We start from the raw sequence: 11707 nt of genomic DNA on the forward strand, positions 1-11707 counted from the left end.
TGCATCTAAAGGATTTGATAGCACAATTAAGCTAAAGGAGAGAGGTTGAGAAATGAGCTGACAAGATGGACTCGGCACTCATCTGAGTTAAACACAAATTAAAGGCAGGGATGCAACTCAAGGTGAGCTTGAGAAAACTTGGGAGGAGAGGAAGGTATCTAGTGTCTTAGGGTGGTCGAGTTATCAAGTACTAGAGTAGTCAAGAGAGTTGAGAGTGGTACTTGATGCCTCGGGCTTCATCACTTGTTGGACCGGCACATGGATAGAGGATTGGGAGTTTTGATTTCTTAGAGACTATTTATCTTCAAATTTTTGAAAAAGGAAAAGATTTGACAATGGTGAGAGACAAGGATCAACTCTGACTATTTCCACCCCAATCGCATAGAGAATATCACCAAAAACCATATTCGAATCCTTAGGGATAGACTTTAAGTTTCTATAGAAGATAGAGATGAGAATGAAATCTTGCTCCAAGGAATATGGAGAAAAGACTCTATCAAGAACATCAAAACCAGAGATAATTTTTCTCATCAAGTCAAAGTTTTTGCAACAAAAAAAGCGGACCAATGGTGCAAATTTGGACCATCAGATTCATCCTGAAGGAGGAGCTTCCATGGTGAACAATCCACAGAGAGATAGAGAAGGAAAAGTGTATAGTACATGCTTGTTAAAGCCACTTCAGCCACCTCTTGGATGGGAAAGGGATCAAGAACTAATTTGTTCTAAGAAAGCTGGGACTTCAGTCAAACTTCTAATTTATCTTGTGTAAACCTTTTACTAGTTGAGAGCAGGAGATTGGTTCATCATTCAAAGTGCAAATCTGAACAATCCCAGAGAGGAATGGTCCCTAGTCTTCAAGTCCAATGGAAGAAACACAAGGTTGAGATCTGATCTACCTTCCATATTAATGGAGCTTTTGGCAAAGAGTGGAGGAACAGCATTGCAGTTATGGGATTAGTGCCCAATACCTTTATAGCTAAGGCAAACAAGAGCATTCCGATGCAAACAATTTCCCCTTTCTTTTTGGCAACATCTACCACTTCCTAAACCCTCAAAAATTCATCTAAAATTTTAGAAGTAGATTCTATCTACGTCTGCATGTAGGAGTGTCAAGCCACTTGAAGTACCTATCTTGCTCATCAATCTACCAAGCAATTAACCAAAAAATCATATTAGCTCTCTCATCTATCTAGTAAAATATGCAAATCAACAAAAAATTGAAGAACTTATAATGTATTTAGAGCAATTTTGGAATCATCTTTTGAAATTTCTCATCATCCATGATGTTTTGGCCATAGATTGTTTCTATAATAGTAAGAAATCTATTCCATTGCTTGAAGAAGATAATGATGACAATATCCTTTATAATATCTATGTCCAAATTTTTCTTCAAAAATTTAACAAATTTCAAAACAAAACTTGATTTGAAAAAGGGAAAATACCTGATATAGTCCTTCTTCCTCTTCTTCAGATTGGTGAAGAAAAGGGCTTGGATTTGGTAATAGGCCACCAAAATCTTGATGGAGGACTCATTATGGTGAAAAAAATCTTCGATTTGGAAAAGAAAATGGCCATAAAATCGCTACAAAAAGAAACCCTTAATATCATTTTATAGCAAAGGTGGGTAACAATGCAAGATGGAGTCTGATACATCCAACCTCAGATGGCTTAAGTACTACTTTCTAAATTATAGATAGGTTTAGTAAAATCAAGTGTAACTATGGATCAATAAACTATAATTATCCCATCAAATATATTCAATTTCTTAGGATTTACTAATAATATAATATATTAGTGCAAAATAATAGTTTATCCCAATTCAGATAATATATATTTTGTTTTCTCTTAATATGAATTATATTTTGGCAATTATCATAACCTTTTTGATACCTTGGTATTATTTATTAGATGAAGCTTAGTACTATTTGTTATACTAATCATTCACTTTTCCAATTTTGAATACACTTTGTATTCAAAATTAATATATGGAATGTATTTGTTAACCTTTATTTTTTAAAAATTGTTATATAAAAATTCCAATATATTAATTTGTTTTCGTCTAGCTCTATAACCCATGCAAAATGGGGTTAAGGATTTTTTTTCTTCTTTTTAAACTGATTTTGTAGTGTATAATGCCCTTGATATATGATGTGGTTACACTTGATATACTTATTTAAAGTATGTCTTAAAATAGAATTATTTTAGATGCACTTGACGTATTTTTCAAGTAAAAAAAAATTGGTCAAATTACTATCCATAAATTTGATTTATATTTTTTATGTTTTTAGAAAAATATGAAAAAAAATCACATATTAATAGGGGATCCATAAAATAACATATTATTATGCACATATACATATAAGGGCATCTATGTACTTATATATGCACATCATCTCCACCAAAATTTGGCTCGAGATCCTGTGACCATAATCTTAAATAGGCAGATGAAGCTACGCTACTAAGGATGCATACTACGAACGATCATAAACCTTTTTATGGATAGCTCAGGTATAATGGAGATTCTTGTCCCACCTAAAACCTTATTTTCATGAGATAATTTGGGCCGCATGACCCACTCCAATACTTCTACTGGTGTGCAAGCACCAGTTTTGGATGAGCCTAACATAGCATCCATGAACTAAGAGTCGGAAAGTAAAAGACAAAGAATCGTACTAATCTAATATTTATTTATATATATATATATATATATATATATATATATATATATATACACTCGTGCCATGTGGATCAATATATATTGGAGGTTTATATTGATCCACATGGCACGAGTGTACATATATATATATATATATATATATATATATATATATATATATATATATGTACACTCGTGCCATGTGGATCAATATAAACCTCCAATATGCCATATAACACTAAACCTCAACCCTGCTGCTCTCAGTTAAAATATAATGTTGAGCCAAGATAGAAAGGGAGTTGATCCACGGTTGACTCTTTACCTTTTTTGGCATGTTTCCGAAACTAGCCCTCCATGCCCCAGCGAGAAACATACGGCATAGAATTAAATAATGTACTCATTAGATATATATATCTTAAGATATGTTTGGCTTAAACTTACCATATTCTCCGTGATTTTATTATAGGACCTACAATACTGGCCTAATATGCCTTGTTTTCCTTGTTCCTTGTTTTTTTTTTTAATTTCTATACATATGTAAACCAGATACCAACACGGCCAAGTTCTAAAACGTTCTTATAGAAGGCATACCAACTGTCTTAGCATTAAACTGGTATTTAATTTTAACTAAAATAGAACTCCAATTTATTATCTTCTCAATCCTTATCCTTTTTCATTTTTTCCTATCATGTCTAAATAATTATCTGTCAAATTTTCCTTTCTAAAAAAAAGCGGCTTTTTGAATTGAAACAGAAAGTTCCAGCTAGTTCTTACCAAAAAAAAAAGAAAAAAGAAAAAAAAAGAAAGTTCCAGCTACTTTCTGTTTTTTTTTTTTTTTTTCCAATCGAAAAAAAAATTCTTCTGTTCCCACTACTTTCACTATTCCCCGTTCCAGCTTCGGGCCTATAAAACTCGGAAAAACCCATACGTTTCAACCCCTTAGGCTTCCTCTTACGGGAGAAACCGAGGAATGGAGATCGAAAGAAAGAGTTTTCCTTCCCTTCTTCTACTCTTTCTCTTCTCTTTTCTCCTGCAAACACCCACCTTTGCTGCCAAAAAGGCACGCACTTAATCATAACCTTTCTTACGTCTCCTCTCAAAAAGTTTGGATTGTTCTGAACTTCTAAGACGTACTATTTGATCCATCTTTTTTGTCGCATGTTTTGGTGCAGTCATATATTGTCTACTTTGGAGGTCATTCTCACAGATTAGAGGAGGCTTCCTTGCTTACCCAGGAACGTGTTGTAGATTCCCATTACGAGTTTCTTGGCTCGTTTTTGGGAAGGTAGGTTCTCTTCATAGCTCTCTCTTCTTCTGTATTTTTAGTGAAAACATCAGATATTGTAATTAATTACACATTTGTAATGCAGCAAGGAGAAGGCCCAAGATGCCATCTTCTACTCGTACACGAAAAGCATTAACGGCTTCGCTGCTAATCTTGAGGAAGAAGAAGCCATGGAGATCTCAAGTGGGTCAACTTGCTCTCCGTGCCTCTTTCTTGCAAACCCCAGCTTCTAGTTTACACATTCTCTTTCTCTCTCTGATATCATTCGCTTTATTATTTTTAGAGCATCCTGGAGTCATATCAGTGTTTCCAAACAGAGGTCATAAACTGCACACAACCCATTCATGGGAGTTCATGGGTCTCGAGACGAACGGCGTAGTTCCAGAGAGCTCCCTTTGGACGAAAGCGAATTTCGGCAAAGATGTCATCATTGGGAACCTCGACACAGGTGGTTTCCTTTGTTGCAGATTTGCCTCCGCCTCTCTCGTTACTTGATTCATCTTTCTTAAACCGGATTTGCTGCGTCTTGATATTGTTTCTGCAGTTCCTGCACGGTGCTGAAAACCATGTAGCTTTTAGCGGACGTCACCATGCCCTTTTTTGAACCTTTGTGATCCTTTTGAGCTATCTTTATATCAATTGACGTCCACTTTTCTTGACCAACAGAGAACCTTTTTATTTTGATTTTTCTATTTGAAATTATATTTCTGATTTTTATCTACTTTTTTTTTTTTGAAGAGAATTTTTATCTACTTTTTTTTTTTTTTAATCTTAAACATCTCTCTCAATCTCTCCCTCTCTCCGGCACAGGCATTAAGCTTTACCAAAAAAAAAAGGTTTAGGCTATTCTTATTAGTCTTTTAATATCTTTTATCTTCATAAAAAAGTTATTTATCAATATTTGACTGTCTTTTAAAAGTTGACATTGCAAGTACCATGCTTCCCGAAAGAAGACGTTCTGTGTGCATACAAAGAACTCCTTAATCTTCCAGCAATTTATTTCTTTGGACTATCGTATCGGATTTATCCAGATGCTTCTCAAGGCATTAGACTATATAAATTTGGTTTTATTCTCCTTATTGTACCATATCCAAAGTTGGAAGCTGATTGACTCTTTAGTTATTCGGTCGACTTCAACATTAAGTGGCTGTCAAAAGGAAGTAAGACTGAGATAGTACTGACGAATAACTTTTTCATCTGCTTTCTCACTATTTGAATTTACTGAATTTGTTGGGTGTAACGTACAGGTGTTTGGCCGGAATCAGAGAGCTTCAAGGATGATGGCATGGGTCCCATTCCATCAAAGTGGAAAGGAATCTGTCAGAAAAATGATACAAACATTCCATTCCATTGCAACAAGTTTGTCTTTTTTTTCTCAGCACCACCTTTTAATTTAGCCTGTTATGAGACTGTGATTGATGTGATGCTATCAAACCATGAGAGCAGCCCTTTTTTTTTTGGTGGTGTAGGGGGGGTTGGGGGGGGGGGGGGGTTGTAAAAGGGCAGCATTGTTTGTTTTGCATCAGGTTGCCGACATCATGCTATATATCAAGATAAGAAGTTGCTTCTAAACTTGACATGAGAATTTTTTCAGATATATTGAGGCCTCTTTTAGAAAGTTTGGAGTTTGTTTACATTATTCAGTTGGAAAACTTTGTCTTCATCTAGGTAAAGAAATTTCATGGTTTAAGATATGCAACTGATATAAGCTTGACTTACATATGAGGTTTTTCCTTTATGTTGATTGTTATCTGGGAATCACTTACGATTTCTTTTTACTCAAATGAAAATTTGATTCATTCTAAAAATGAAGAGGTGTATATATATATATATATACACCTCTTCATTTTTAGAATGAATCAAATTTTCATTTGAGTAAAAAGAAATCGTAAGTGATTTCTTTTTACTCAAATGAAAATTTGATTCATTCTAAAAATGAAGAGGTGTATATATATATATATATATATATATATATATATATATATATATATATATATATATGTATGTATGTATGTATGTATGTATGTATGTATGTGTGTGTGTGTGTGTGTGTGTGTATATATATAGACACACACACACACACACACACACACACACACACACACACACACATATATATATATATATATATATATATATATATATATATATATATATATATATATATATATATATAATATAGAGTTATAAAACCAAAATAAATTTTAAGTGAGAATATTTCATTTGATGTTGTAAATATGCATATTATTTATTAGTCGATCTTTTTGGTTTTATTAGGCTATAAAAACTTGGTGTAGATGATAATAATATACTAGATTAGTCCCTGTGAATAATTAGGGCCTCTTCCTTACTTAGGATTAAAATGTGCTTGCTTGCCCTGCTTATTGGCAGGAAATGTACTGTTCATCAAGTTGCTCATTTGATTAGCAACCCATAAGTCCAGGCCCAATCTTCTGGTTCTCACATAATATTGCGATACCCAAGATTTCAAAATCATTATAGATACAGCAATTTTTTTGGGGTTTGAATGGAATGAGACTAATTAAGGGTAATTATAACCTTAGTCACTTGAAATTTATTAGCAAACAAAAAAATCTAAAAGAAGAAGGATATATAGAAAAGAATAGAAATTTTTGTTGCCAAAAGAAAAAGTAAAAGCCTGACCAAAAAACAACTCCCGAGGGACGAAACCATAGAACATGAGCCGACATTGTAATAGAACTGTATTGATACTGATAAAACTTAGGACATCATAAATAGAAGCATGAAATAAGGACTAAAGTTGCCCAACATTGTAAACGACTATATGTGGACCAATCTCATGGGAGATTATAGTTTAAGTAAATCAAAGTGCATTCAAGTGGATGGTATTTTTTTTGGGGGGGTACATTAGTGGATAGCCGTTTCAAACTGTTGAGAAAGTACATATCTTGTCCACTTCAGACAACTGCTTACCCATTTGAATTTGAACCATATTTTGACATCCAGCCTTCAAATGACTTCATATATGTCACTGCCATGCACAGGAAGCTGATAGGTGCGAGGTACTTCAACGACGGGTATAGGTCAGCTCTGGATCCGTTCGCTTATGTGGAGGACTCCCCTCGGGACTACGAAGGCCATGGCACCCATACCCTATCCACAGCTGCCGGAGCAAAGGTGCCAGGCGCCACCCTCTTCGGCTACGGCACCGGCATGGCCAAGGGTGGCGCGCCCAATGCTCGTGTTGCTGCCTATAAGGTTTGCTGGCCGCCGGTCCTTGGTGGCGAGTGCTTCAGTGCTGATGTCTTGGCTGGCTTCGATTCTGCAATCCATGATGGGGTGGATGTCCTCTCGGTGTCCCTCGGTGGAGATCCTGTAGACTATTTGGAGGACGCCGTAGCCATTGGATCGTTTCATGCTGTGAAGCATGGGATCACCGTGGTGTGCTCTGCCGGCAACTCCGGACCAACGTTGGGCACGGTGTCGAACGTTGCACCATGGATCTTAACGGTTGGGGCAAGTACCATAGACAGGGAGTTCGCTTCCTATGTTCACCTTAGAAACAGGCAGCAAATAAAGGTTGGTTGTTTCTCTCTGCTTGTCTAATTAATCTTGCTCTAGTTTTACCTATGGAGTTTGGCTTTCATTTGGCCATTGATACAAACCTGTTTGAGCGTTTTGTTTTAATCTTAGAGGCTGTCCTTATGTTTAATAAAATTTTTATATTTAACTGTGTTGGAGATGCTAATTAATCTATTGGTAATATTTTCATTATGCTAACAATGTGATACGTTGTTTAGCTAATTCTCTCAGTATCAGGTTTAATGTACCCTTACGTTTTCCTCATGCTATAATCTATCAATATAAAAAATTTGTATGTGAACAATAATGGATTACTTTCTCCAGTTTATTGTCCTTTCATTTTATGCTTTTGTTTTTGTTTCCAGGGACAAAGTCTTTCTTCCGTGAGCCTTCAACAGAAATTCTATTCCTTGATTAGCCCTGAAGATGCCAGAAAGTCCAATAGATCAATTGAGGACGCGTAAGAGAGAATTTAAACTCATGTAGCATGGCAGTAATTTATGCTATGATAAATATTGCAAGATCCAAATTGCAGTTTTAGTTGATATCTCATCAGTTGCATAACAGTTTATGGTCTTGCTTTTCTGTCCATGCATAATCTTAATCTCACAGTAGACATCATCTTTCTTTCCTTTTTTTTTTCCTGAGAAGCCTCATATTAGAGATCTTCTCAAATAATTATATACCTCTCTTTCTTTAAAAAAATTCTGGCTAGCTGATGGTTTTCACTATAAGATATCAGCAAAATTATTTAGTAAAATCTCACTTAAACATACCACGAAAATTATTGAGTGACATGAATTCTTGAGAAATAAAATCTCTGTAATTAAGGAAGCAAACTACTCCCTGTACCTATATTTAGTTTTGCTTCTTTTGCAAAACATTGCAGCACTCAATGCATTTCTGGAGCTCTAGACCCAACAAAGGTAAGAGGAAAGATAGTAATATGCATTCGTGGGACCAATGATAGAGTTGAAAAGGGAGAGGCGGTTCGCCAGGCCGGTGGGATTGGAATGATCCTTGCCAATGATGAAAGCAGTGGGAATGAAGTCATTGCAGATGCTCATGTCCTTCCTGCCACCCATATCTCCTATTCTGATGGTGTTTCTTTGCTCTCCTACGTCAAATCTGCCAAGTACGTTCTCTCCAATCCAAACTTTACAAGACCGTATAAGATCTTGCTTGTGTCAAAATCTCATGCTAACGTTTTTTCTTTTAAATTTCTTAAAGTAATACAATAGTAATTAATGTGCCAGCACATGCTTTTTTTCATTTTTTTTGTTAAGCAATATGATAAAAGAATGCCACTACCATCGTTTTAATCCTAGATGTCCCAGAGGGCAAGCCTCTAGGAGAGAAATGACTACCATTTGAGTTAGTTGTTAAGTAAAAGGATGTGTATCTCATCACTAACTCATCAAGAGAACAGCTGGAAAAAGGGAGGGAGAACAGAAAGACAAGTGGAGGGGGGAGGAAGAGTAGTGATTGTTGTAAAAAACAATGGTTGCCGCATAAAATAAATGGTCGACGCTCTAACCAAGTGATCTAATAGACTTTGGACTCATTTGTTGCCATTTATTTTTTTCCAAATTTTTTTTTGCATTTTTTGTTTTGGTTTTTCTGCTCTTTTAAACTTTGTTCTTTTCTTCATGCTCAAAACCTACATAATGTTTGGTTAGGTTTATTCATTAAATTATAAACTTTGAACTTATTTGGTCCATGAAAAGTGGTGGGGGGAAGAGGTAATTCCTGAAAAGTAGTGAAGAGTCTTTTTGTTTGGCTAGAATTTCAAAAGGAGAGAGAATGGAAAAAAGTTTTTCCCGTGAAGACACTCCATATGTTTTATAGAAAATATAAATTCATGGAGGAGGTGGATTTTGAGAGTTTTTATGATGTAAAAATTGGTGGTCCTTTTTTTCTTTTCGAAAATGCATTTCTAATATTATGCTTATAAATATTAATATAATATTATATTAATATTATGGTAATATTTATATTATTAGAAATATTATAATATTTATAATATTTTAATATTATTTTAATATTTATGCTAATATAATATTTTTATTAACACTAATATAATATTTATATCAATATATTTATATTAATATCTCTATTAATAAAATTTTCATATTAAAATATTAATATTATATTAATATTAGATCAATATGTATGTCAATGTTGTATTAATATAATAAATTATTATGATCTAATGTTAGATTCATTATATTAATATTATATTAATATTTATATTTACTTTAAGAGATATGATCTTATATCTATTGAGGATATAATAGGTATTTTATATAGTTTTTTTTAAAAAATAGATAGTTAACGAAATATAAATCACTCTGCAATAAGCCAATTTTCTATAATCAATCAGACAAATTAAAATTATATTCTTAGGCATCATATTTCTAAGATGTAACCATCCTGAAAATAACTTTCTAAGAAGAAAAGTTTTTCACGTGAACCAAATGAGTGTTTTTTGATCTATCAGAATTTTAAAAACTAATTATGAAAGGTTCTTATACATGGCCAAGTCTTATGACAAAATTTTGCAAAGTCCTCCAGGTTATAAGTCAGGTTCTTGGTCATCATTATTTCAAAAAAATTCCTGGATTTCTATTGAATGGGATTAATTGGGTATAAAATGAACAAGAAGGCAAGGTCAAATACGACCAAACCGGAAGTAAAACTTTGAAAATAATCCAGAGCTTACAATGTAGGAGACAATACAATGAAATGGAATAGCACTGCCACATGCGCAAACTTTGGCAAAGTTTGATGCTAAATTTCAACCATTCCTATGTTATAAATTTTTCTAATAACTTTGACTTTCTGTAGGTCGCCACTTGGTTATATTACAAGCCCCAAAACGATGCTTGATGCGTTTCCTGCACCTTTCATGGCTGCTTTCTCATCCCGAGGACCGAATACCATCACCCCTGAGATACTAAAGGTTCAAAGCAAATCCCATGTTCCTTTGTTGCAATTCTAGCTGTGTCAAAGATTGAAATGGATCATTCTTGCCCTTCACAGCCTGATATCACTGCCCCAGGGGTCAGTATAATTGCAGCCTACACTGGAGCATTAGGACCAACTTCTTTAGACTTTGATTCACGCCGTGTTCTCTTTAACACTGATTCTGGAACCTCCATGTCCTGTCCTCATGTTTCTGGCGTTGCTGGCCTTCTCAAAGCCCTCCATCCTGATTGGAGTCCATCGGCAATCAAGTCAGCAATCATAACTTCTGGTAAGTATGATTTTATGTTCTATGACAATTTTATTTATGTTCAGTTATCTGGTTTTTAAGCATAGTTCATCAACAGATAATAATTAAGCCATTCCTATTCTAAAATATGCTTCTTGTCACATATATGCTTCTTGTTGGTCACATAATTCATGGTCTTCTCTTCACCTTCTGCAGCTAGAACTCAAGATAACACGCTGGAGCCTATGAGCAATTCAACATTTCAGAAGGCCGATCCATTTAGCTATGGCTCTGGTCATGTCCGACCGAATCGGGCCATGGATCCTGGCCTCGTCTATGATCTAACTACGAATGATTACTTGAACTTCCTGTGTTCCCTTGGCTACAACTCAACGCAAATCGCTGGGTTCAATAGGGAACCTTACTCTTGCCCTTCTAAACCCCTAAAGATTGAAGATTTGAACTACCCCTCAATTGCTATATCAAATCTCACAGGTGCTGTCAGTCTCATACGAACTGTAAAGAATGTTGGAACACCGGGGACATACAAGGTTCGTGTGATGGAACCAGCAGGAATTTCAGTTTCAGTGAAGCCAAGAAAACTTAAATTTGATAAAGTTGGTGAAGAGAAGAAGTTTGTGGTGACTCTGAAGGCTAAGAGACGTGATGTGGCTGGAGACTATGCTTTTGGGAAATTGGTGTGGTCAGATGGTAAGCACTATGTCAGAACCCCCATTGCGGTTAAGGCATGAGGATGGAGTCATTAATAAATTGCAAGGAGTTTTACATATTTTGAATATTGGAAAAGATCGCATAAAATAAAATAATTTGATTTGTTTGTTGCTTTTGCTATGTTTGATGAAGAATGGTCTGATTCATCATTTCATAATGGCAACAAAGTCACAATGATTAAATTCTTAAAGATAAATAAGTCTTTTTCTTCTTTTATTCTTATATTTATCAATTCTCTTCAAGTTCCTTTAGATAT

The 11707-nt window shown here is 34.7% G+C and overlaps 1 pseudogene; it reads left to right on the top strand.

Moving 5' to 3' along the window:
• The first annotated feature begins 3626 nt into the window (after positions 1-3626).
• On the top strand, positions 3627-11486 carry LOC105060808 (subtilisin-like protease SBT5.3; annotated as a pseudogene).
• Positions 11487-11707: the final 221 nt, after the last annotated feature.

This window comes from Elaeis guineensis, chromosome 1, assembly GCF_000442705.2.
Source record: "Elaeis guineensis isolate ETL-2024a chromosome 1, EG11, whole genome shotgun sequence".
NCBI classification, from domain to species: domain Eukaryota; kingdom Viridiplantae; phylum Streptophyta; class Magnoliopsida; order Arecales; family Arecaceae; genus Elaeis; species Elaeis guineensis.